Raw genomic sequence first — 27,993 nt, forward strand, 5'->3', positions numbered from 1 at the left:
CGCACGGTCCAGCACGGGAGCTCTGCTGGCCAGAGGCTCTTACGAGGACGGAGCCGCATCCTCGGCCGTTCCCGCCGGCTCCCGCGGCTGGAGACGCGGCTCACCGAGGCTCGGTGGTCGCTAGCCAGACCTCGGGGAGCAGATCCTGCGCTTGCCCAGCGCGGCCGGGGATTCAGCGCTCCCCTAAGCCTGTTAGGGACACACTCTCATGTCCTGAAATGTGCAAGCAGATAATTGTTGGCGCTCCAGCTTTGTGTGAGGAGGCCAGGGTGTAAATGGCTTTTAATGACTGCAGCTGCTGGCTGCAAACTGTCAATGGGATCGGCTAATACCGAGCCCGGACGCGCCGGGCGCCCAGCCGCAGCCGCCGCCGCCGGGCGGGCGCGGGCGCGGAGCGGCGCGGAGCGGAGGAGCGGCGCGGAGCGGAGCGGAGCGGAGGAGCGGCGGCGCAGCGGGGAGCCCCGGCGGGCGCGGAGCCGGGCGCGGTCGGCGGCGGCGGCGGGAGCGCGGCGGAGGCGGCGGCGGCGGACGGGGCTGGGCAGAGGCTGCCCTCTCGGCCGGGGAAATCCTTTCCGGATCCTGTAAGTTTGTTACGGGCAGGCGGAGGTCCCGCGGGGGAGCGCCCAGGGGGTGCGCGGCCTCCCCCTCCTCCCCCCCGGCCCTTCCCCACCCCCGCGCTGGGGCCCGGGTCCGCGGCCGCGCAAGGCGGGGTCCCTCTGCTCTGACGATGGCCGTCTTCTCCAGGCCGGGGAACGTGCCGTCCGTTTCCAGTCACTCTTACTTGGTCCCGCATGATTTATTGTTTCAGCTGCTAGAATGACATGTGGCTCTGCAGGGCAGGGGAGCAACCACCCCCCACCCCCCTTCTCCCCAAAAACCTCCCCCTAAACAAACCCGGGCGAGCCGGTGCGCTGTCCTGGAGGGAGCCCTACGAAGTTGTGTGCGTGTGTGTGTGTCGGGCTGCCAACCTGAAGGACTTTTCTGGGGAGAGGAAGGGAAGCAGAGAGAGAAGCTCTTTTATTTCACTGCTTGTTTTGATGGTCTCTCCCAGGAGGCTGCGATTTTCTGCTGCCTAGTTAGTGCCCCTTAATCCTGACTCGGGAGTGACTCAGTCGACGCTTGCGAGCTCTGATTATTTTTTTTTTATCGGGGGAGGCAGTGGTTCAGACGGGGCTGGGGCGTAGCGGTCGAGGTACCGGCGAGAGGAAAATGCAGCACTGCGGCCGCGGCGAGGGGGAAGCCAAGGGGGGGGAGAAAGGGAGAGCCAGGGGCAGGTAAAGGAGAACCCATCGCGTTGGTCTTGTTAGGCTTTTTATGTTATTAATACAACGATTTAATTGGATTTTTGTCAGTCTTCAAGGGCAAGCGCTGACAAATTTGCACGGATGCTATCTTTAAAAACACATCTATCTTCCTCCTTCCTTCCTTTCCTCTTTCTTTCTTCCTCTCTTTCTTTAGTCACGATTTCCCGGGATAAATGAATGCGCATTTGATGGGTGTGTAAGATGTGGCCCATCCGGCTGGCGTAACAGAGCTCTGTGGATGCGGTGTGTTCTGTACCGGTGGTGATAACAAACAAGTGGCAAGTGGTGTTTTTTTTAGTTGCTTGGATTGTCTTAAGAGGTCGAGGGGGTATTTAATTAGTGGTCCAAAATACTGCTTCAGCTTCCAAGTTAAACTTCCGGGGACCCCTCTCACGCTTTATTTGCATAAACACCGAGGCTGGATGAGGGAAACGTGAAATACCAACAATTTTTAAATTACTTAAAAAAAAAAAGTGAGAAAAGGAATGCAGCTCGCCTCCGCGGTGAGGTGACGGCTTGGGAAGCAGAAAACTTTCCCGAGGAGGTGAGGAAGCCGCAGCCGCCTCCCGGCTGGGCTGGGCTGCTTTCCCTCATCCCTCTGGATCTGCTGGCAGCTCCCGCCAGTCGAAAGTTACCTGCTCTGCAGCAGAAGCAGCCGTACAGTCGCTTGCTCCTGAATTAAACACAACTCTTAATGATGTAGCATTATCAACAAGGGACACTTGATTGACTGATCTAGGTATGATATATGTGCTTGGCGTCTAAATTAAATATTAAGTGAAATACTTAGCTCTAATTAGAAATCGTAACCTAGCGATGAAAACTTGAAGAAACAAATTGCGGGGGGAGGAGGGGACAGGCTTTAAACGCTACGAAGAGGAAAGTAGCGGTGATGTGTACAGAGTCTGACATATTAGCAACAAGCAGCAACTTTGAAATGATTGACGTGTCATTAAAGCCATCAGGCTGATTTTAATAAATCTTCAAGGAAAAAAAAGGAAAGAAAAGCGAAGAAAAATATGGAACCTCCCAGACAGGTTATTTATTAATCAGCGCATTAAATCCGAGAGAAACACAATTACAATGGGGGAGAAGGAGAGAAGGCGGGAGAAAATCTGTTGACGAATTTAGCAAATAAACGTCCGTAAAAGAGCGACCATCCAGCTCGGGGCTTCTCTGGGAGATGGAGATGTCAGAGCCAGATGCCTTCTCCCCCGAGTGTGCCTTCCCAAGGTAAACAAGCACACAGTTGTCTCAACTTTCTCCTTTAGTACAAAGTTCCTGGTGCGACGGAAAATTTGAATATTTTATCAGTCTCTTGTAGTGACCCTCATTAGGTGGGCATCCTGCTAAGGCCTTGGCGTTACAAGAAAGCTGCCCAATCAGAGCATTTGCACGCCTTGTTAGCGATGGTTAATGAAGCTTCCCCATGCACTCAAAGAAAGGCCCCCTCGATGTAGATTTACCTTATGTCAACTCGTTACTTCTAATGAATCGCATCAAAATTCTTCCCTGAATGGGGCCGAGGCGCCCGGACCGGGATCCCCTCCCCGCCCGGCGGAGCCCACCCCTGCCACCGCCGGCACTTTAGCGGAGAACCCGGGACCGAGGTGACCAGGCGCAGTTTGGCGGTGGGGAGGGGGACAAGAGGCCGAGGGAGGGCACGGAGCGGAGAGCGCGGCCGGCGGCGGCGGGGGCACCGCAGCCTGCGGGGGGGCTCAGCCCGGCAGCGGCCGCGGCGGGGGCAGCGGCTGCGGAGGCTTCGCTGCTGGCAGGTAGACGTTCGCTCTTCGCCGCTAATTTCCAGGCTCCCCCCCACCCCAACCCCCCACCTCCCCGTCCCTCCGGGCTGGCATTTTAAAATCAATTAGTATTTTCAATTCTTGAGGTGAATTATTCAAACAAATGTTTGGGAGACCCTGAGGGAGAATTTGGCCGTGACAAAAGGTTTGATTAGCTTTATTTCCCCCCAAAAGCAACAAAGGCGTAGGGCTGCGAGAACAATCCGCTACATCAGGGCATGTTCAATTAAATGAAAGTCATTAGCTTCGCCGTGAAAGCACTACCTTTAAAATCAGATGGGGCGGGCGGGAAGGGGGGAGTGGGTGTACTCTGATAATTGTGGCTGGAGGATTTAACACTCCCCCTCCCCCTATACACACAAAGCCCTCCAAAAAGAAGAAGAAGGGGGGGGGGGGGGGGGACCCAAACCCAACACTTCACCCTTTGGAAATTTGTGCTCAGTCTAAACAATAGGAAGCCCATAATGCAGATTATAACACTCACTGACTCGAATCCATTATCTGCCCTCCACACTGTCTATATATTGATTTCCATATACTTTCTATTGCTCTCAATGACTGAGCAAAGCTCCAGTTAAGAGCCCGCGACACACAGGAGCGCTGCTTGAACTACATCTCACCAATACAAGCCGGAGCCGGTTGTAAACACGAAATGCTCCCACTTTCCCGGTGTAGCTGCGAACAAGCACACTACCACCCCTCCACCCCCGCAAAGAAGCCGGGCAGAGCCGGTGCGCTGCCCCGGGGCCCCCTCCCGCCGCGGGGAGCGTGCGGGTCCCCCTCGGAGCCACGGCCAGGCGCGCACGCCCGTGCCCACGGGAGAAATCCCGGGGCGCCCCGTCCCGAGGGCGCCGGGGCCGCATGCGGGCAAGGGGGTCTGGGTCCCCGCGGGGCGCGGAGCCGGCAGCGCCGGGCGGGCAGAGCTGGGGAGCTCGGCTCCCCGCCCGTGGCCCTCCGCCAGCAGCCCCTCTCCCCGAGACCTGAGCTCTTAATGAGGGATGGCCGTGGTTTCCTTAACTTTGAGACCCAACAGAGCAGAACTTTCCCAAGGCAGGATGCTCCGGACGGTAAGTTTGATATTTAGATTAAGATCACCTCCTCACGGGCTCCTGTGGTGTGCGTGCGAGTATGTGAATGCGAGGAAGAGGAGGAGAGGGAGCAAGTTCAGCTCCAAGTGACCATAAATGAGAGAGAAGAAACCACCAAGTGCACGACTTGATTTTTTTGGGGGGGAAGTGCTCTTAAAGGGAGGTGGGCTGGGAGCAGGAGGCCGCCGAGGCTGAGACGGGGAGCGCAGTCGAGCTGCCCCTGTCTCTTCGCAACCTTCCTCTGAGGGGCATCGCTCCAGGCGGAGGGCAAGAAGGTATCGAGAGGGTTAAAGTGCCGGGAGAGAAGTAGAAATTTGGAAGCGAATATGTGTTGGGGGGAGGGGGAGTAAAGCGGTTATTCTGCTGCTGTAAAGACCCCAAATAATCCACTTGGAACCTGTATAGATCGGAGAGATCCGGGACAGCGTCTTAAATGGTCACATCTCCTCTCCCCCTCCCCGCCCCCCCCCCCCCCTTTACTTTAATGAAGATTGTTAATTTGCTTCGAGGCAGTGCTCTGGGTTGATAAGTCCTCCCCAGCTAATATGTTAAAGTTTAAATACCAGCAGGTGCAAATTCACTCTACTTAAGGCTATAAAAATAATGCCGAAATTCAAGAGCACAAGAAGTCAGCCTTTGTATTGTGATTTATAAAAGGGAAATTGCGCTATACATAGCCAACTATTTACCAAAAAACCCAACCCCCAAAGCCCTGAAAGTGCTAAACTCTTCTTAATGATGCCGAAGGTGAAGTTGTTTCATATTGGACAAAATGGGAATTATTCTTTGTCATGTAAATCACCCTTCACTTGACCTCAGGTTAGAGGATAATGTTCATTCTTAGTTCACACTAAAACTTATTTAAATTAGAGAGCCTGAAGAATCATTTCACCAAATCCGTGTAATAAAGTGAAGAGGACTTAGGGATCTTCATTCAAAAAACCCATAGGTTAGGAGCGTGTACTTTAAAAACTGGTATTTGCCGCAAACCTCGAGGATTAGGGGGTTTTTATTTAATCAAGTTATGCTCCTTGGATTTCCTGAGAAATGTGTATATAATTTTGCGTAACAAGATTAAAAGAAAGGAAAAGATATGAATCAAAGGAGCTATAGATACACAAAAGACCTCCAAGTAACAATTACTGTAATACATATTTTAAAATAGGAAAAGAAATGAAAAGATATTTTACAATTGGGTAAAACAGAAATGAAGGTTTGATAAAGAAAATGCAGCTTGCGGTGCTATTTCATTCGATAAATATACTTTTGGTGTGGAGTGACAGGATGTGTTATTTTGACACAAAATGAAAGCGTTACTGCAGATACAGAGACACAGATATACACGAAGACAGCTGTATACACTTATTTATAAATTAGTGGGTGCACGTGGAAGGAAATCTGAGCGTCTCTACTTTCCAAAGCAGCACTGAAAAATACCCCATAGGTGAGGTACTGGGCTGAGGTAGGTTTAATATTGAAGCGCTAGAGATTATTGGAAATCAAATAAAAATTCGAGACGCACAGACCCATTAGAGGATTTAGTGGTGAGGAGGGAGAGATTTTCCAGGGCTTTTGTTGCTAATGTTTCAATGCTAGGCGCTAACTTTAAGAAAAGTGTCAGTAGAATAACAAATTGAGGGCATGAAAGGCCACGGAGAGAAAGCAAGCAAGGATGCTCTTGACTTCTTAGCAGTTGCTTAGAAAGGATCTCGAGCTTAATATGGGGACTCAATCAGCGGCGAGCACAAAGCTGGGCAGAGGGAAGTTGGGCTCAGCACGTGCACTTTGGTCAAGTCGCTCGAGTGAGCACCGGAGGGGGGTGGCCGCGGGCGCGGAGCCCCCCGGGCTGCACCCCCGGCCCCCCGCGCCCGGCACCGGCGGCCGCGGGCACCGCCCTCCCGCACCCCGGGCCGGGGCTGCCGCCGCGGGTGGGCACCGGCGTGGGCACACGCACGCCAGGGGCTGCTGCGCTGAACCCGTGCCCCTCTTTCGCCTCCGCGGCAGGGCAGGGAAAAGCCGCCTGCCCGGGACAGGCGCGGGGGCCGAGATGGGGGACTGGATAGAGCGCAACTTGTCCCTTTCCTGGAGCGCCAGCAGTGGGTTTTGTTAAAAGACTCTGTCATCAAATTCGGTCTTTCTGCGAGAAACAGCCGATTTTAAAGCCCGTCTGTAAAGATTTTTAACAGCTTAACGAAATATCAGAGATAAGGGAAACCTGGAAGATGCTCCCAGGACATCAGACCTTAATGTGCTCCTTCAGGGGAGGAGGGAGCTCCATTCTGTTCCCTGTACGTATTATAGTGCAGACAGGGTTCGATATATACTCTATTTAATCTTGCTCTGTGACAGAGCTGTTTAAGTGTATACCATGCCTACGTTCTTTGTATCAAGACCAAAAGGATGCATTGTTGAAAGAAAACTATTCAAAATCTTTCATCTGATAGAAACGATCCAGCAACTGTGAGGCAGCTCCAGCACAATGGTTCTGTCTGCATAATAGGTATCTCATAAAAATACAGCATGTCATTGCAACAAAAAGTTAAAAGTCTTAAATGCATCCATCTTATATATTGCATGAAGTCAATAATATTCTAACCTCTCCTGCACCCCGCCATTAAATGGTACACGGCACTTTAAAATCGAGGGCATTGTGATTGAAATCCCAGTCTCTAGCAGAGAAAGAGGGGAGCAAGGTAAGTTAGCAAGGACCATTACGGATGTAATGACCTCAGGGTAAATATTCATTAGGAAGAGGGGATTCCTCTTCTAATACCCAGTCTATTTTCTTTGGAATGCAATATCACGGAGAATAATGTGGTAGCAAGTCCCAAGATTTAAAAGGAGATTATTACCAAGTGTCTTGGGAAGAGTTTGGGAGATCCTTTTTTTTTTGTTTCCCCCCAGACTCTTTCCTCAAGTGGGACACAAATGCCAAGAATAGCGATTTTTAAAATCATCTTTCTAATTTTATTCGGAAAGCTAGAGAAGCTTGCTCCTTGCTTAGCCCCCGGCAGCAGAAGGAAGGGAACATTTAAGCAGCTCGGTGAGCAGCCCTGCCTCTCTTTTCCCTTGGTAGGTGCACTTAGACGGCGGCAAGAGAGCCTGCACACCCCCCGGGGACAGAGTTTGCCTCCTGAACTACACTTCTCTTACTGAGGAACAGTAGCTCCGACCTCCAAACCAACTGGGACTGGCGCTTTGAAGTAGCTGCGAACAGTGCTCCCGCGTCTCAACATGGTCACGTAGGAGATTTGAGCCTTTTAATTTTCAGACACAAGGAATAGCTCCCTCGGAGCGCCGGGCTGGTTTAGGTGGTCTATTGCTGGGTGTTTTGGTCAGAGTTTTTGATTTATTTTTTTTTTTCCTAATAAGAGAGCGAGGGAAGATGGGGTACGATTCCCTTGCAGACACAGAAGCATAAAGGGGACGAGAAAGCCTAGCCGGGGCATATTTGGCTGCGGGGACCTGCCCGAGCCGCTCTGTTGTCCCCGGCAGGATGGCGGTCGGGCGCTGCCGCCGGCCCGGCCCAGCCCTCGCCCCGGCCCTGCGCGGCAGCCAACGGGCGCGTCGCCTGGTGTGACCTTCAGGGAGCACATTTCCACTGCTAAACACCGAGAAAAGTGCTTCTCTCTCTCGCAGGCGCCATATTACCGCCGGGAGCCGGGGCTGGGGCGGGGGGAGGGCGGGTGCGCGCTTAGTCTAGTTTTACGCAGTTGTTAATTCAGACTGGACGAGCACTCGATGGCTCCATAAAAAGAAAAAAAAAAAAAAAAAGAGTACTTTGGGATTATTCTTTTCTTCTTAGCCGCCCCCCCCCCCCCCCCCCATCCTCCCTTTTCCAACTCCCCTCGAGGGGATGCGCTTTGTAACACTGATGCCAGCTCTGGGACCCTACGGAGCATCCTCCCCCTCCCCGCCCGCTGGAAAGGGGGTGATCCCCGAGAGCACGGGATGTCACGGAGGCCCTGTCCAAGGCCCCGACACTCGCCTTGCCGGGGGCCCCAGGCACCCCCGGGCAGCGCCCGAGAGCGCCCAGCTTCCCCCATCCTGCTGCTAGCCGGGGAGGGACTGGGAAAACTCCCGAAGCCTCGCTCCCTGTTTGCGCTGGGAAGGCTATGAGGCTCAAAACCAGAAAATACTCCCAACACCTCTTACCCCCATGCAAAATGTTTGTCTAAGATGTGGGTCCGCACTTTGCTGAGCTCTCTGCTCCCTCACTTCTCACAGAGACCTGCTCCTTAGTCAAGGCGCTCTTTTGTCTTTCCGCCTGCTTTTTTTTTCTTCTTATTGTGAAAAAAACTAACCAACCCCACCCAAAGCCCGACAACAACAACTTCTGTAGCTGTGCAGAAGTGGAGGAAGCAACACCGCGATCGCGGCAGGGACACAGAGAAGCCGGACAGAGCCGCTCCTCCCCTGGGCCGCAGGGCCGGTGCCGTCCTAAGGATTCAAGTCCTCTCAGGATTTCGGAACAAAGGCGGCCCAGCCCAGCTCCGCCACGCACGAATCTCCATTGTAATCCTGGGCTTATCCTTTCCCCCCTCCCTTTCTTCATTTGCCCCGTTTTCCAGCCTGCGGTTCCTGAAGGTCAGATGGAGAGGTCATAGCTCTGCACCCCCTATAAATAGATTTTGATATTTAGACAGCTATTGCTACTCGATATTAACTTACAAGATAATGGCGAGAGATACCGTATGCGCTGAACCTGTTATTCACGAGTGAGCAGCATCTGTCGAATACAATTCTCGTCTTTTTGCCCTGTTTGGCTGTAGCACACATCAATAGGGCGAAGGACGTCTTGAGGCTGGGCTAGGGACGGGGAGCAGGACGGCTCTGCGGGGGCAAAGTTGCAAGTACAGTGTTGAAACTCTACGAGGACTTAGAGAGCTGAAGTCAGGAGCCAGGTCGGCGCAGACCGGCTCTGAGCAAGTGCAGGACACATTCAAGAGCGGCAAAGATTCCAGCGGGCTTTTGACACTTCACATTAAAATATAATGAATGCTGCTGAGCTGGAAGGGTCTCCCCTCCGCACATTCACAGCCCGATTTCCCCTATTTCTGACTTTTAAAATCATGGGTTCCAGGTGGATCTGAACAAGAGGCTCAGAGCTCACCACTAACCCTTTCGCTGCTTACAGAGCGTTCAAGAGAAAGCAAGGTCTTCAAATGTGGGCTATACTTTGAAGGGAGCACTAAGAGTTCTCGTTTCCTTTTTACAGAGCATCCCCTCTTCTGGCTGTTCCCAAATCCTTCTCTGCCTTTCGCCACCTGCGAGGCAGAAAGGCCTTTACACTCCTAGGTCCTCCGTCCTGGGAGCCGGCACTTTCCTTGGCAGTGCGATTAAAATGAAATTCACGGCCGGGACTCTGGCTGAGGCTTCAGAGCAAGCCCACCCGCAGCCGGGTGCCCGCCGGGATGGGCCGATCGGGCACGGCCAGCACTTTGGGAACTGGTGGAACTGGCGGGCAGCGGCCGTGGCCGTGCCCCCGCGGGACGGGGAGAGGAGTCTGGCCAAGCTAAAAATACCATTTCTCCCTCGTTGTGCTGGCTCACGCGTGGGTCCTGCTCCTTCTGCAGAAACGATTCCCCTTATCGCTGTCGAGACCGCAGCTCTAGAAACTAGTTGTGATCAAATCTTATGTAGCAGGACAGGGAAGTACGCAAGCGTTTCCATCTGCTTACCTGGGCATGGAGGGAAGGGGGAGCAGGGTCGTGAAAGGCGCCGATTGTGTGTGGATTTTGAGGTTAAAAAGAGGTAACCTGAGGAAGGGGAGGGAGGAAAGGCGCTGAGCGGCTTAATTTAATCAATAAAATGTCTGAAATAGTTGTCGAGATTTGATTCCCGCGTTTGCTAGTTTAACTTGCCCTTTAATGCTCATGTGTAACATCTGGTACTGCGCGTGTCCAGCTGCGCCTTGCGGGTGTATTTTGAGAAAAGGGATAATTGCCAAGGAAGAGAAAAAGAGACAGTTTTAAGATGCTGCGTCTTCCTAGAGCCTTGCGGGTTTACAACCAGCTCAGCAGCAGTGAATCAAACTTGCTGTCAGAAGTTTACCGACGCTCAGCGAGGAGGAGCGCATCTCGCTGCGCGGCCGGGGACCCGCGGGCTTTGTTCCGCGGGGAACGAAGCCACGGGAGCTGCCACGGCTTCCTGCTGTCCCCGGCCGGCAGGCACGCTGGCCGGAGGGCTGGCGGAGCGCTGTCCCGGCGGGGCAGTGTCCGGTGTCCTCTCCCGGGCCGGCCCGGGGCAGCCGAACCGCGCTCCGCCCGCGGGAGAGCCGGCAGCGCTTGTGCCCACAGCCCGACGGAAGGGGCAGACGCGACTTTTCTGGGTGTTTTGTGGGTCGCCGGCGAGGGAAGGTGCCGTCTCTTCCGCCCCCTCGGCCTCCTCCGCCCATCTCTTCTCCCGGGAGCTCCGGAGGGAGCCGGGGGGGCCCGGCGCTGCGCAGCCCGGGCATACAGGGACGGCGCGGGGGGACGGCGCAGCCCCCCCGGAGCGGCACCCCCAGGGCTGCAGGGCAAAGATCTTGTGCTCCCTCCATCTCGGGGCTCTCTTTGACCCCGATGAGCTGCTTAGGGCGAGCTCTTACGATAGTTTTTCCGTAAGAAAAATCCGAGTTATTGTGAGGTGCCGTCCCCATGCATTTTTAACCATAGTGATTACTAAATTAATAGCAGGCCCTAAGACAGATGTCAAAACGTCTTGAAAATGTTTATCTGTGAATAATTGAGAAGGTGGTAAGACGCATTATCTGATTGTATAATGAAATATGTATGAGGAACAGCTGTTTGCAATAGTCACCTCCCGTTGTTTCATTAGCCTAGAGCCTCCTCTTTAAAGAAGCGCTTCCCTGAAGTTGGCCATTCAGCCTCTGCCGCTTCCACCGGCGCCGGCGGCCGAGCCGGAGCCACAGCGGGGAAAGGCGAACCCGGGGCGGTCCCCAGGCCGGTCCACGGGCTCTCCCCGCGGCATTTCCCACTGCTGCTCTGCTTCTAGGGCGGGAGGGAAGAGGCGCGGATGGGGTCCGAAGATGTCTTTGCCGGGCAATCTCCGCCTGAAGAGGACGCCCTGAGAGGAAGGATCCTAGATGCTCATCTCGGAAGCACAGCAAACAGCCATTTATTAAGATTTCATGCCAAGCAGCGATGCCTCGACTGCTTAGCGTTGACATAAACTTCCAGACGTCGAGCATATGCTGTTGCACAGCATTGTTTATGTGTGGTACCAGATGTTGCTTTGCATCCTATTGTCTAGAGACAATGTTTAGTTCAGGTTAAAATATCTTTACTTAAACTGCTCAGTTGGCCATTGTGTGAGCATTAGTGAAGTGTCATGGAGAGGTAATGGGAAGTCCGGGGAGGTTAGCTCTCCGAGCATGGCCAGAAGGTCCCTGGTTCATGGTGGGGTTACAGCCACCACTGTCATCTTTTGTTTTCCCTCCTCAGAGAACCCTTGTCCTTCCTCTAAAAGGATGTGCCCCGCTCTCATTCCCTTCGGAGTTTTCTCCACCGTTTCATGAAACGGCCCGATGTTTGTTTTTCTAGTTCCCCTAAATCGCCCGAAAGAGGAAAGCAAAGCACGGTCCTGCGTCACCGCCACCCCAGGCCGGGCCGGGCCGGGCGGAGTGGGGCGGCCCCACGCCCCCGCCCGGGGATGCTGGCGCCGGGGGGAATCGGTCCCGGGAGCAGAGTTCACGCTCGAGCCAAGCCGGCGGCTCCCTGCCCCCAAAATGCCCGGCCGAGCCTCCTTCCCTCCTTCCCTCCTTCCCTCCCTCCGTCCGGGCCGGGGCAGCCCCCTCCCGCCTGGAGCCTTTTCTTCCCTTTAACCCCGCAGTTTGGGCCGGCCGCGGCAGCTGACCTGTGGCAAGACTTTTGCTCCGGGAGAGAGGGGAAAAAAGCTATAGACTTTAATCGGATTTCTCCCCAAACACTTCTGGTATGTTGTTGTTATGCATCTATATGGAGATCATTATTTATAAATGAGCGAGTACGGTCAGTCGCAAAGACTTTAAGAGCCCGGATTTGTGTCACTAAGTTGCGGGCGGGGTGGTGTGGCTTGGCGGGATGGTGGCCGGGGGCCGAGCGGGATGTCACCTGCCGCCCCGCTTTCCCTGAAGCCACCCCGGCACCCCGGGCGAGTCCCCCCGCCGGAGGCGGTGCGGGCCCGGGGCTGCCCCCGCCTGCTCCGTGTTCTCTCCCTGCAGTCCTGCTCAATACAACGCAGGCAGGCTTCCCCGTGTACCAGGTGCCCCCCAAAGAGTGAAGAAGAGGTGAGAACATTTTCCAGCAGCAGGAGTAGCAGGTTTTGTTGGTCACTGTAGTCCCTACCTCTTCTGCTCCCCGATATTTGTGAAGTCGCTTCAGGGCACAGTTAACATCTCTCTAAGTGCTCGAATTAAACAAAAAGCCGCATTGTGTATTTCAGCATCGAAAGCGGAGGTTCGCAAAGTGATGCACCGAATAATGTAGATGTGTTTGTGCGATTTTCAGCATTTTTGCCTGTGCATAATCCCTTATGCCTTTTATTATACCCTACACATTACAGTTCATCTGTAAAGATACTGCTTCAGAGGGACCTGTTGCACACAGTGATGGTAATTAGTAACCTTGGTAACAGTTTTAAATAAAGGTTATAACAATGATGTCAACTGTTTTTATTCATCATACCGTAAATGGGGTCTCAATATTATTGTGCCTGTAGAGGACAGTGTTTAAGAAACTGTTACGAGGTTCCACTTTACTTATTATAGTGCGAGTTATCACTTTTTACCTTGCCCTTAAGTAAACATGACCGTGGTTCTAAATAGTATAAAGATTTTCAAACTGCTGAGGACTCTGTAAACTTTAATCTTCTGAATGAGGTAGATGTTATTATGAATTAGACTTGTCAGGCTCCAAGTACCCTTATGAAGAACACTGTAGTCTTCCAGAGAAATACCTCAGAATTAGTACTGCTTAGAAACCGTAATGAGCAATGTTAGCGGTGGCTATACCATTAGCCTTCTGCACAGGCTATCTCCTCTATTAAAGCTTACAGAAAATGCTCACAAGCTGAAAGCTAAATTGAATATAATTGCTTTTATTTACCTATTGCTTTCATATAATTAAAATATTTTTAGTTACATTTATCAAACAGCATCCACTTCGAGTATTACCTGCCACATCTATTAATCCATTTTTCTGTATTAACTACACCACCATTACCTATTGAAATATGTATATATACACATATGTATTACCTATATTGTCTTTGTCAAGATATGTTTTAGTTCTCATTAACAAAAAATATTCTTGTGGAAGAATCTCTGAAGCATGTTTTTCATGCACATTTATTAATAATCACAGTTGTCAAGAATTAGATATGCACAGATTGCAAACGGAAGGGAAATATTATATGCAAAATGAAATATAGAGTAGAATTGAGTATAACTATTTTTCCTCCTTAAAATAAAAAATTTACAGAGTGAAAAACTGAGCTATTAAGCTTACTTAAAAGATGGCTTTGTTGGTTTAATTATACTGTAGTTATTTTATAAATATGTTTCAAAGGAAGCTTGCCATATTGAATGTCAATGAAGCCTGTAAAGAAAAGACTTACAAAAGCTAATGCATACCAAATACCAAATTTTAGTCATTAGCATTCCTATTTATTACAAACTAGAGGAACCTATTAACAGACAAGAATTTGTGTTTAGCTAGCATTACAATGTTTAGCCATTAAAATAAAAAAGGGTAAAAACTTACAATCTTCTTTCCCTGCCCTTTAGAATTATATGTTCCTTTTACTCAGACAAATGCATCAAAAAACCTGATAACAGAAACTGTGATTCTTCATTATTACCATCTGTACCAGAGCAAAACCTGTATTGTTTTATTCAGGCAAAATTTCTACTTTTTTCAAAGGACTAGGGCTGTCTGATCAAGCAATTCAAACATTTTGCACGTACCTTAACATCTGCTTTGAAAGGACTTCTGGCCAAGGGGATGCACAGGCTGGCTTTGGGCTCATTCAGGCCTACAGGGTCAAGCCTGGAGGCTGCCAGGCCTGATCCAGCATCAGTAGGCACTTCTCTATCACATTCAGTAGTTTGGGTCAAGTCTGGGGTGTGGATAGCAGCTTTCATGCTTAGGATGGAGGAAGGAAGGACTAAACCATTCATGAGGTTAAGCAGGCTGCTAACCAGAAGTTTCTTTCCAGTGCTTGTCACAAAATCAGCATATTTATTCATGTGCTGCCTATTTATTCAAGAATTTATTTAAAATCTCTAGGCCAAGCATTTCTACTTTTCAAATACCCTTTAAGAAATTGTATTTTTGTCTCTTTTGAAGACAAGTGTGTGAAAATGTACTACCCCTCAGAATTTCTGAAAAACAGTTAGGTATATTATTATATAACATATTAAATTTCAACTATAAATTATAAATAAGCTTACTTGTGCTTTCCACCAAACTGCACACTTTTGTGTAAAAAGAGAAGTTTTTGGGGATATTAATGGTGAAGTAACAAACTGATAGATCTTTTCCCTTTTGTTGCATCCCACATGGTCCTTGCCTTCTTAGCTTGTGGGTGAGCATCACTCCTAGAGACTCTGTTGCGTGTGTTCAAATTGACAGAGAGGTGCAAAACAAGACCAAAGAAGCAGCAAAACATCTACAGAACTTCTGTATGACAGATGCTGTCAAAACGCCTGTTTTGCCTCAAAGATTACTTCAGTTTTCAAAGAATGGGGGGAGAGGGGTGGAGAGCAGTTCAGGAAAGTTCAACCCATCTGTTTTATCTTTGTTTTCCAATTTTCATTGTTAATTTCTAAACCAGGCTTTACACTAAATTTAATAAAGTGTTTGGTTTGACTAATAAGGATCACTTTTGATTTTGATTTCGCAAGAATAGAGTGAAGACTAGTACAAAGAAAATTCTCTTTATAAACATCCTGCCCAAGAAAGGAAGGTTCGCCCATACTCCATCTACAGGATTTGTAAGTACAAGAAATTTGTTCTCTTCAAAGATTTAAACTCCTTGGCTTTAGGATGCCATCGTAGGGCTGGTTGTTTATAGCTTTTACATGAACATATGGTGAGAAGTTTGACTGAAATAGTTCTACAAACAGCATATCTTAGCATGTATGAAATATTTTGAATAAAGGAGTTCCTGTGTGACCCCATTTATGTGATCCACATTGCTGCTTTTCACTAATGAAAACAAAACTGATCTGAAATTTGCATGAGTGTGATGTCTGGGGATAACAGTCTCATGAAATCAAAATGATGCAGGCTGTCTCTGATTTTGCTAAGATAAATTAGAATTTGGGAGGAAGAATCTCATGGAAAATAAAAGCAGAGAGAATTTCTGAAATTTTAAGAACCCCTGTTTTTTCCTAGGAGATTTTTTTTGAGTCAAAGATTTTAAGTTTATAATCAATGAAGAGTAATGGTTCAAGAGGCTGCAGACAGCACAGATTCAAATAAGCCTGAAGAAATCTTTATATTGTCTCTGAAGTATTGTAACTTTTGCAAGGAGGGTTTTTTCTAGGTCAGCATGTCTATAATCCAAAATGGAGCTGATCCATAGATCTACAATTCAGATGCTGCCACAAAGACCTGCCACCTGCTTGCAGGTCTTTCACTTACACATGCTAGATAGATACTGTGAGAAGTTTTTTGGCAGAAAAGCTTTAATTTGCAATGTTTCTGCCTACCAAACCCAAACTGATTTAACTCTAAGTCCTGTGGCTAGAATGGCAAATGTATTTAAAGGAGAAATGGTAGTAATGCAATAGTTCTGACAGTGAGGTTCAGACAAAAAAAAAGAGCAGCCCTATAGAAGAAAAAGTGGTCTAATGAATCACTTCTTTGTTCATACTGTCCCTTTAAAACAAAGCAGAATACAAATGTTTGAACAAAAATGCTTCAGTTGTTGCATTCTCAGCAATGCATTCTCTTTCTCACCTTAAACCATCCAGAGTCCTTTGTAGCCACATACAGTATGCGACAGAACAATTGGAAAAGATTCATCTATCAAGTTTAACAACTTTCTGGTGTAACTTCAGAGAGGTTTATTGCTTATTCATGTGGAAGTGAGTACACCCAACTTGTTTTGCCTGGTTTTGCTACTTTTGCTGGTTTGCAGGCTGTTCTGGTAGCTGCAAATGGCTTCTCAAGTGACATTTGCTGACATTCAGTAGTGTATATTTATCAGTATTCTTCACCTCACTTCTATATGTGTAATCTATTTTATTTTGTTCCTCATAGCAGCCTCCTTTCCACTGTCCATGGCCTGAAAATGATAAATGGCACAGTGGCATATTTCCCTAGCTGCACTAAAATGTCACTGTGAAAAATCTTTAATGGGCTAAGTGTAGCTTTTCAGGTTATGACTTGTCAAGTTATGGAGAAATTCTAGAGTTTCTTCCTAATCCACCATTCTTTGGTACCACAGCACTGCCGGCAGAGACTAATTATAAGTTACACCAGTCAGAGCAGGGCAAGAATAAATGAAGTAGAAACTGTTTGATCAAGGCTCATTTATACTTGCTTTCTGCACTTGTGCTGATATGCTCTGTGCAGGCTGATGCTGGATGTGCCTTACTGCCTATGTATGAATATGCACACATGCTGAGATCTAGGTTATTGAAAAGAATTTGCTTATCACTGCAGCACTGGACATGTTTATACTGCTCCTACATCTGGGAGTGCTGAGGGAAACCCTCCAGGCTGGCCAAAGTAATGGAATGCTCTAAGAAAGAGTCTCTGGTGGCACCTGTGATTAAAATGAGCACCAACTGGAAATAAACAGATGAGAGCACCTAGTGTTACTATTCTCTTTTAGTTTAGGTACCAAAATAGGTCAAGAGAGGCTGACTTAGATTTTAAAACAACCTCAGAAATACAGTGTACCTGCCCTGGACTCAAGGATCTAGAAGACTATTCTGCTTTAGCTTTTCTGTTCCTTTTTCAGCAGTTCTTGATCAACTTTTTGGACAAAATTCTCAAGTCCAGAATAAAGAACAGCTTTTGAGAACATTCACCCTAAATCTGACTGCAGATGATACTTGGGTGTCACTTTTCCCTAGTTTTCCCTGCCTTTGCAATGAATACTTAAAAGAAACATCATAATTCCTTAGTTCTTTTCTTTAAAAAGAAACCTTCCTTTTCTTTAAAAAGAAACCTTTCTTTAAAAAGCACTTTCCCTGTTCTATGATCATAAAGCATCATGCCCAGATTTCCTCCCATCGAAGAGCTAGAAAGCACAAAAGGAACTAAATGCTAGAACCAACAAGAATATTTGTTTTGCAGCAAATGGTGAATGTTGTAATTTATCTGACAAAGAGGGCATTTTTGGCATTGAGGGACAGCAGCGCTTCTTTAGACCATGCCATGAAGTAGGAAGTAGCTGAAATTATTTTTATGTGATTTTTCTATTACTTGCATTTAACTGGTATTTTTTATCAGTGAGGACAAGAGCTTGTAAATCTTGATATGACATGCAGCATAAAATACTTACTTGGCTTTTGAAAAAGAGCCAGGGTGGAAGTTCTCTAGAGTAAAATCTACCTTCTTCTTCTCCCATGCCCTACACCAACTTCCACCTTACTACTAACATGCTGCTATTACAAGGCCTGTGCCCTCATATCCATACTAGTTCCAGAGGGTCCATATTTCACCCTTAGGACTTAAGTGTTCACATAATCCATGATGACCTCCTGCAAGGATGTGACTTTAAGTCCCTATGCCTACAAAATGTGCTCAGTGGGGAAAAATCTCTTATCTGACTAACTTTAAAATCATGTCAGTCTTAGGAAATGTCATGAGTCCATCAGCTTTCCCAATTAACATTTTCAGTGCTAATTTACTGTGTAGACATAGATCACCCAGTACTTTGCTTTAGAACACAGTTTAGACCTCACTTTTTTTCCAAGGGAAAGTTTAAGGGAAAGAAACATCTTCTAGTAGGATAACTGAAAGCAACATCTGGAGTAAGGTATTTGTATACAAAGGAGGATTTGTGTCTGGAGCTTTTTTCCCCCTAGTTAAAACAGTTGGTCTAAGAGAAAATATTGCCTTTTCCAGCAGTTTTTATTATATTCTTAGACCATACTACTAAAACAGCCAATAGTATTACCATGCTTTGCTTGTCCTGAAGGGGTGAAAAATAAACTTTAAATGCTTTTGAAATGAAGCCCTATTATGCTTTTAAGCCTTTGGCTAAATATCTTCAGCTAACACTCCTGGAAGCCAGCAGAGGCTCTGTGCTTGGATCTAGAAATTCTAAAATTTACAGGCTTTTCCCTAGCACTGCTCCTAGAGGACAAACAAAGGCTTTTCTCCAGTTCACTCTGCAGCCCTTAGATTACCCTGAGCTCAGTTTACTGAATTTACTACCTGCCCTTGTGGAAGCCAGATGAGTAAGTTCTGCTACCACTATGGTCAAGCATCCCAGGAGCTCTAAAGAGCCTTGGGGTTTTCTACTGCTTCAAAGGCACTTTCTTCCCACTCAGAGGAGTGTAAATTCTGCCACTGACTGGGGTCTGACCATGGCTCTGAGAGTTTAGCTTGCAATGTTCTGGGGCTGCACCGTCCTTCAGAAACGCCTCTGCCTGCTCCACAGGCATGAGGCCACATCAACCTGCTCTTTGCTCTTCTTCAGAGACATTCACCAAAAACTCTCTGGGTCAGAGGAAGCAGACCAGCATGGAGCCTTCATGCAGAAGTTGCCAGTTTGGCACCTATATTTTTTTCTTTTTTCAGCAAGGCATTGCAAGGGATTCAGCTTTTCACATCTATTTATTTAGTTTGACTGCTTATGGCCTTTCAAATGCAACTGTCTTCTGTGTGTCCAAATGCCACGGGGGATGGTTTGGCTTTGTGAAAAGATGGTGGAAAAAAGGAAATAAAGCAGCTTCCCTAAGGGCTTATTCGTAAGACACACTGCTGCTTGTGGCTTGTTTCCCATGGAGGACAAAATTTCTCCTAGTGTTTGACATATATGAAGATACCACCCCTGCTCTTTGCCAGCATCAAAAGGGAAGATGTACTCAAAGATCTCAAGCTGCATGCAGAGACTATCAACAGCTTCAGATTAAGCACAGCCAACATCACTGGGACCAAACTGGATATTGTATTATTGTCCTTTTTATCATCCTTTTTATTCTTGTGTGTGTGTTCAATAGTTCACTTGAAAAACAAAACACTGAAATAAAAACCACCCACATTTTTCCTACTGAAGTGATCTACCTGACAATAAAATTCAAGTACTTCTTTCTAAAAGGTGTTTCAGAAAGCACTGAAGTTACAGTAAGGAAGAGAAAATATATTCATACTGGCCTTTTCAAAAGCACTTGCCTGATGCCCAGTTTTACTCAATTTTAGTTGGAGCAGAGCTAAGGCATGACCACAGTCCAGAGCAATTTCACACCTACAAGCATAGGTAGATTTCCTGGTGAACATTTAGGGAGTGGCAGACCCTCTCCTGTATCCTTGCTAGATTACAGGCTAAATTGGGGCCAAGTTTCTGCTCTGCTCCCTAATACATATTATGGGTGCAATCATCTCTGTGTAAATCCCCATGTGGATTTGGGCCTGAGTGTTTTTGAAAATCCCACCCACATGGGATACCCGTAGGTCAAATGAAAAATTGCATAAGATATTAACTAAAGCTACAGCTTATAAAAAGTTACCCACAAGAAAGGTACACAGGTTAGTGCTGCTCCAGGGCATCCTTAAGTCACACTTCAGCAAGTTATAAAGTTATCTTTGGAGAGCAATCAGACCAAGTTGTCAGTCCTGTAAGGATAGATTTATGTGTCTCTGACATGTCAGTTGTCATCTTTGCCACTTCATTGCGGCTATGATATTTCAGCAGGAGGTAACCACTGCTATTCCCCTGCCTGAAAATCCACAGAACTTTCTTCTGTAAACATTTATTACCCTGGATGTTTTCCCATCACAGGACTGCATCTCTGAATTCATCTACATGTTTTTTTAACTCTCTCTCACAGGTCCGTGCTTGTTTTTCTCAAATTTTTCTCATTTTAATCTACATTTATGTAGCAGAAGGTTCACAGCCAAACATTTTTCCCCCCAAAACACTCCATACTTCGTTGGTGTTTTTAGTGATATAATTTAAAAGAGCACAGTTTCTTTTGTTTGTTGCTGAGGAAGTAACCTAGGTCACCACCTTGCACTGGAAGAGTTACTTACTGCCTTCATCATGAAGGGGCCTAATCAAGAACTTGGTTAGTAATCTGTACTTTTGATGCAATATTGTCATTGAGCTTACCTCCAGAGTTGGGCTTGTTTCTCCCTATATTCTCCTGAAATACTGTTCTGCAGGTTGGAAAGATGATTTGTTCTGGCTGAGTCTAAAGTGAACAATTAGAGAATGGAAACTCAAAGTGAGTTTATGTTTAAGACCTTAATTCTCCTGGAAGGTGAGCACAGTGGCAATGCCAGCACCATGCAGCAGACTGTGTCCTGACTGCAGCTACCCTGGAGCCTGAATCCTCTTCCCAGCTCCACAGGAATGCACACAAAATTGGTGTTTTGTACACAGAAGCTGGAGACAGAGCAGTGCATAGCCCAGTACGAATCTGTAGCCTAAGAGATATGGTCCTCCCAATATTGTTAACTTTTGTACAAAATGCCCCCTGGAGACACGTTTAAGAGTTGCCATTTCAGCAAATGACATTTTGCATATTCTTCGGAGATACCACATGGGAAATGCAGTCATACTCAGCTCAAAGTGACCATGGGGATTGAACATGACTCAGCTGCTCTCTGGATTACTCACACAGGGTATTTTATGTCAGCAGACAGTAAGAGGAGCTGAAGTGGGGCTAGAAAATGGAGAAAAGACATCTTGCCTTCAGCACTGCCATTTTGGTAATGCTGGAATGTTCTGCACAGGTAGCAGCTTATGCTGGTGCATAGTGGAGATCAGCTTTGTAACAACAGAACTTTTTTTGTAAAAAACAATTTTTCTCAAGTGTTTCTCTCTTTAGTGTGTTTCATCAGAATTAATATTCAGAAGCTACTAAGGAAAGGTCCTAAAAACTGTAGTGATATTACTCCTTCAAGCTCCCTTCTCTTGTTAGAGCATATCAAAACTTACTTGAGCCCCATATCACTTTCCCCCTAATTCAGTACTTTAATGTCCTGTTTTCTTTACTGATTTTTTTACTATTTCTTTTGAATTACTGATCTGATTATTCCCTTTGACCACACCTACCTGCTGTGGTCTCCTTCCTCATGCTTGGTTTTTTTCCTTTTTTGGGGACAGCTTGGTTTTTTTCCTAATTACCAGAAGGCCTTCCTATTTCTCTTTGGAATTATTTTAAAAATAAATTTTCTTTGTCATTAAGGCTCCTCAGATATTTGATCATGATTTATTCTGAAGTTGTTTGTCTCCTTTAGACTGTAAGTATTTTACAAGTTAAAATACATCTGATCTCATGGTTAACAGCAGGCAGGGTTCAGAGCAGAACCAAGTTAGGCCAAGTAAATCTACCCATGAAACTTCCCAGCATTCCACTGATGCTCCAGTGCTCTCTAGCAGCAAACATAAGTGCTTTTGGAAGGCTTGTTTTTAGTATAAACAAACAAACAAACAAACAAACAAACAAACCCAGCTCCCACCAAAAGAACACGTGATCTCCCCATGCATGCTTGGGTTCAATTTCCTGACCTGCTGTCTCTCTAACTGCAGAGGACTGTGTCAATTCACCCACAGCCTGATAGTTGTCCTTGGGCAAGATGCATTCCACAGTTCCTCCTGGAGGTGATCTACTTCCTATAACAAAGCATTTTTCAGAGTCATTATCTGAATTTGCTTCCTCATATATTGGGTGAGCATCCCCACAACTGCACTGCAGAACTGCACTGAAACTGAGCTGCACTTTCTAATGAAAATTCATTTCATTGCAAAATTCCCAATCAGCTCTAATTTGGAAGCCCCAGCTGAGCTCCTGCTGTGAGATATATCATAAGAGACAGATCTTGCTGTGAAGGGCTGGCAGGTTGGAGAGATGAAGGCTGGGAAGAAAAGCACAACAGAAAGGTGAAATGGCTTCCTCGGAATCACGCAATGGGTCACTGGCAGTTTTGGGTCCTCTTAGTGCCAGCCACAGACCATGCTACCTCTCACATCCTGAGCTTGCAGACAGACTCAGCTTTCCCTGGTCATCTTTCCATTAACTAGATTATTCTTGCATGTAGGTTAACGCTTGGGTGCACAAGTTCAGCAGTTTTGAACTTTGCTTACAAAGCATCATGTGCGTATATATGGCACCATCAAAAACTTTGAGGTAACAGATAACAAAGATGTCACAGTAAAATGCTTAAAAGGCAGACCCTATTGCAACAGAATAGGCAAGAGGACAAGGAAAATCAAGTGTTGTTCTAGCTAAAGGCTGTCAGCTGCTCTGAACAAGGTAAGAAATACCATGTGAATTTCACAGTTTGGAAAATCTGGCATAAGATGGTGCACCTGAGCTTGTACAGGTTGTTAAGCCAATGCTATGGTTAGAATGTTATCCCTTACTTAAACTTTTTCAGATGCTTCCCAGATCTCTAAGACTATAAAAATTTTTAGTTTTAAAACATTTTTATTTTTTCTTCTGGCCTGACAATGATTAGGAACAGAATTAGAGACAACTTGTTGTATATTATGAATAGTAGACCATTGTATTTTGTTTATTTTTCCTAGGAGCTTTCTGAAACTAAAATTTCTCTTTGAGGACAGCTGGACCATGCCCCTGAGGAAAAAGATGCTTATGTCAAGGCTGAGGTTAATGATTTTAATTTACAGTTTTTGTGGGAATACTGTTTTGATTCTGCAGATATCGCTGTCTCTCCATTGTTTTAAAAATGCAGCAATACTTAAATAAGGCTTTACATCTTATTACCCCAAAACACGTTTAATTTTGTTTGACTAGATCATGTCAGTATGTTAATAGAATAATTGTTATTCCAAACATGCTTGGTGAACTTGAATACCAAAGTGAAGTTTATATGTTTAATCAAATATACTCAGTAATTCCAGAGGAAAATGCAGAAGTGTTTTCTGTCAATATTTTCTTGACTTTTGAAATGAGTATACATTGCCCAAATTGTCATTCTTGTGGATCTATTTTCTATCCAGATCCAAGCAATTGTATTTATTTGTATGACTGTTTACAATGGCTGAAAAGGGAAAAAAACCCCACGAGGTCACATTGGCAATACTTCTTGCTGGAAGTACTTTTACAGGTATGTGATCAAGGGAAGGAAACATCTTGCAGATTTTCAAGCCATGAGTTGTCAGATGGGTCCTAAAACCAGCTGCAATTCCCAAAACTGTACTGTATTTTTGGATGTATTATAAAAAGGCTGCCATTTCTCTTTTTTGTCTCTCATGCAACATTTCATCTTTCCTTCTGCATGAGATGATGACTTAAATCTCATCTAGTTCCTTCAGAGAGCTTCAAAAGAGAAAAAAAGGCTTAAAAATATTACTTGATAAAAAGCCTATCCATAGTGCTATCTGGTTTAGAAACCAAGCAGGGACCTTGGGGTGAGAGCTGCCCATGGAATGGTGCTGTGCAGGCATGGGCAAGTGACACGACAATGTGGTATGAACGGGAACAGGAGCTTTGGGAGCAGTGGAGATTCTGAGAGGACGCTTGAAGAGACATCACAGAAATGGGATACGAAATGGAAGAATCTGGAGGGCACAGGAGCAGAACAGCAAAATGCAAAGAGTCTGTAGGACTAAGAGGGATTTAAGGGATCCTACAAGTCTCCTTGCTGCTGTTGACCCAGCTACCTCTCAGGGTAACATTGTGGGAAGGTACCCAAAGGGAATTTGTAGAATGTGGTTTGTAAACTTTCTATATATTTATCACTACACCCTCCACATTTTCTTGAAGCAACTTTCTCCAGCAGTGACTGCTTACAGACCCAGCCAGGAGAGAATATTTGGATGGGCTTTTGGAGGTTGACGTGGCTGGCAGAGAACAGGTGAAGGCAGTGCCGCTGAGCTCAAGTGTATCATGCTTGCAATTTGTTTCAGGACTGACCCTGAACCTTCCAGGCCCTGGAATATTTTCTGTCCTCAGGGAATGTGAGGAAGTGTGGACACAAAGGGAGAGACTTGAAGTATTTCTCCAGGAAGAAAAGATGTAAATATTTTTGTATATTGGCTGAAGATTTTTAAAGATTTTGCTAAATAGTATGGTTTTATTACTTCTAATAGTAGAAAAACAAGTTGTCCTAGGATCACAGTTGTTATACATTTCCTCAGATTATCTTAGTTGGAAACCTCATTTGAGATAAGACATTCTTCTTTTCAGCAGTATAGCTCCTGTTAAGTTATTATAGAATTAAGGAAATGATGATTTTATTGTTAACAAACAGTAAAATATAATCCAACGTTTTCACCACATTCAAAAATGCCATAGAACTGCTGTGATGGAAGTGTGTTATTCTTGCTTCTAGATAAAGAACATCAAAAAAGGTTGTTTAATATGAAAATTCGCCTTTCCCAATTATATGTGTTTTCAACATCTACGGTGTATTCAGAGTATTTTGTGCAGCTTCTCTGCTCTGAAAAAAATACATGGACAAATTTTCATGGAGAAAGTTAGATATAGATGATATAGATATAGCTATATCTATTTTTCTTTTAGGTGAAAGTGGCAGCTGAACAAAGCCTGCTCTTTCAACGAAGCAGCAAAGCAGCAGTATAGGGCCAGAGCTGGAAGTCTTTCTGCTGTAAATCCACACCAATCCAACTAAGACCAAGCACTTGTGAATATTAAATTCACACTAGTGTAGCTGAGAGTAGAAATGGCCTTTGTTTTTGAAACCCTTGGAGTCTGAAGTGAAAAAAAAAGGAGCAGGGTTTAACCTTTAAACCTTTCAGTGACCTTTAAGCAGTACTTTGGATTATATCTGCCCTTGTTAATCTGAAGCCACTTGCAAACATAACTGGCATTCCTGTTTTTTAAGTATACTTCACGTACATTATAGAACGGGTTAGCAATTGAAAAGTTTGGCTCCTGTTCATTGTGTCTTTATCACCTTTTAAAGTGATGCTTATCATTGTAAACAAAATTTCATAGTAAGCAGCAACATGAGAAATGCTTTGTGTCAAAGTGCATCATGTAAGTGATGGCCAGGCTTAGATGTGTACTCTTGGAGGAGCAAGCCCAAGATCAAGATCAAGATATTAAATTTTGTAGAATTCCTGTATTAATGTAGAACTCAACAAGGACCAGCTTTGTTGGCACCTCTTTCTATCATAAGTGAGTAGAAACTTCTGCAACATCCAGCCAGACCATTATTTTTCCTTCTTTGCCTTTTCTTTCTTTTACACTATTCACATCACTGCTTTGCATGCACTTTTTTCTCACATACCTTCCCCATACATATCTTCATTTTGGTCTATTAAATCCAAACTATTGGTACAAATGACATAAAATGAACCATGAATTTATCTTGGACAAGATCTCACTGTTCTCATAATCTAAACAGAGTTTAATTAACACTAGAAACATCTACTTCTTGATATAAATAAAATAGTCTAAAACTGGTGATTGTAATTTCCCCTTTTCATTCACACAATGATTGCAAAATGTCTTGCCATTCACATGGAAATTTTTCTTCTAAGTACGTCTGTCTTTAGTGGAACAATGTCATGGGCAGAGCACAAATTTATAGAGGATGTATATGTTTAAGAAATAGCAGCTATTTCATATTCTGTGTCCATCAGTTGACTCAAGAATTTTCCCGCTGGATTGTTACAGTAACACAGAGGAACTGATGCACTGCCCCTTACATTCAAGCTACTTTTCAAGTGTAGAAATACTGGCCTTAGAAATTGACAAAATTACAAACAAGTTATTTTGCCTTGAAGTATGAAATGCTGGAAATTGCTGAGACAACCTAGCACAGCAGAGACAGTCAGGCTGAATCAGTGTGAGGAACACCATTGTAGGTTTAGAAAGATAAACACTTGGGATTTGTTTTCCTGAAAAGTTTTACCAGGACTTGACATTGTAAAGACATTGAGTGTCATAGGCTTTTAAAGAAATAGAGAGTTGATAAGCTGAGAGCAAACACTGAAAGGTCTTGTGATGTAGATGGTGAAAAGCACCTGTTTTTTATGGTGGATATTTATTTGAATATGAAAAGTACTGTACATTTCTTTTATCATCTCCTCATCTCTGGCTGTTGCATGTTGGAGAATTGCTAAATCTCTGGAGAGGGATCAGATCTGTAAAAGTTGTCAGTTGTTAAGACAAGGTATTCAGTGAATAAATGAATTATTGTACTGAAGTCCTTTATTGAATATTCCTGGTGTCACTGCTTTAGTTAAGCACAAGAACACAGGCATTTAACAATATTACTTTAAATTCAAAATGCCTTGAAAGTACTGAGATTCAATTTGCAAATGTAACCAAGAATAAAACATGTGCCTTGGATTACATGTCACTTCTTGGGATGTTTTGACATAACGCATTTAGAAAATACTTTCCTGTGACAGAAATGATTAAAATAAATTTCAGTTATCTGTGACTTGTAACAGTCCAGTTCTTGGTTAGTTTGTTCTCTGCATCACAGCAAGCACCATCTGACATGCTCACTTGTGTATCAGTGTGGAGGCCAACTGCTTAAGGCTAAAGTGCTATTGTGTTCCTTGTGTGAATAATCCTGTTAGCAGCAAGGGAACACAGGCATGGAAAAAGCATAAAATGGTCACAAGTGAGAAAATAACCTGACTTCCTTCTCTTTTCTAGGGATGGTCTGTGCAGTATTTTTAGACAGATCTCTTGCGTGATGGTACCAACATCTTCAAAGACTCCATCTTTTTATCTCCTCTCAGGGGTACCAAAACCACACCAGCTCTTCTATATGTGTTCAGATGGGCACACTTAGAAAAGTAGATAAGCAAATCCATTCAATAATCTGAGCTCTTCATTTCCAAAATACTGGTACCAAGATAGAAAATATAAGGATACACAGGGAGGTACTTTTCTCTGTGTCTTTCATGAAAACACACTTACTCTAGAAATTCAGTATATAAGACTACAGACCACTATTCCCAAAGAGCAAGCATGTCATAATGGAAAATATACACCAGAAATTTAGTATTAAATCTACTTTTATTAAATATAGTTAAATTAGCTACAGCTTCTCAGTATCAAATTTTAGTATTATGTGCAGTATTACATTAAAAAAATTAATCCAAGTAGACAATTCCTACTACAGAGTTATGCTCACATTTCCCACTCATATTTGTGGGACTTGCAGAAATCCAAGAATGGTGGTTTTGGGTTTACTAACAAAATGTCACAATTAAACATATCGAGGAGGTCAGGTAAGACTGCCTGCAACCTTATAGTATTTATATTAATAGTAACATTCTCAGAACAGCATGATTAATTCACTGATCATATCACCTGCCCATCCATCTAGGCCAGGTAAATACCAAAACCAAAAAAAGATTGTTACTTTTTGCAGTGCACCTGTTCTTAGCACATGATGAGACGATTGTGAAGACAGTGATGGAACATACATCAAAAACTTGTTGCTTCATGCTCTGTGACACATTTGCTGTACCAGGAATGAAACAGAGAGAAGGAATTTGGTTGCTGGAATTATGAAATCCAGAACCTGGTTCTATAACCTGCTGATCATATGGACTTCTGTTGTCATTTGGATGTGATTACATATTCACTGTCTTAATTAACAGTTATGGATGTTGCATGACATGGTGTTAACACCCTATCTGAAAATAAAATGAGTACTGACATGTCGAGGACTT

At 45.2% G+C, this 27,993-nt stretch overlaps 1 long non-coding RNA gene across 6 annotated transcripts; it reads left to right on the forward strand.

Moving 5' to 3' along the window:
* On the forward strand, positions 1 to 27,987 carry LOC143693600 (uncharacterized). Of its 6 annotated transcripts, none has more exons than XR_013181463.1 (6): positions 1 to 581; positions 15,085 to 15,169; positions 16,154 to 16,267; positions 22,894 to 23,435; positions 24,238 to 24,346; positions 24,854 to 27,987. It is a non-coding gene; the product is annotated as an uncharacterized LOC143693600 (long non-coding RNA). The 6 variants fall into 6 exon arrangements; XR_013181461.1 differs by having other exon boundaries at positions 22,894 to 22,974; positions 23,329 to 24,346; XR_013181459.1 differs by having other exon boundaries at positions 22,894 to 24,346.
* Positions 27,988 to 27,993: the final 6 nt, after the last annotated feature.

The sequence above is a fragment of the Agelaius phoeniceus genome, chromosome 3 (assembly GCF_051311805.1).
Source record: "Agelaius phoeniceus isolate bAgePho1 chromosome 3, bAgePho1.hap1, whole genome shotgun sequence".
Classification (NCBI taxonomy): Eukaryota; Metazoa; Chordata; class Aves; order Passeriformes; family Icteridae; genus Agelaius; species Agelaius phoeniceus.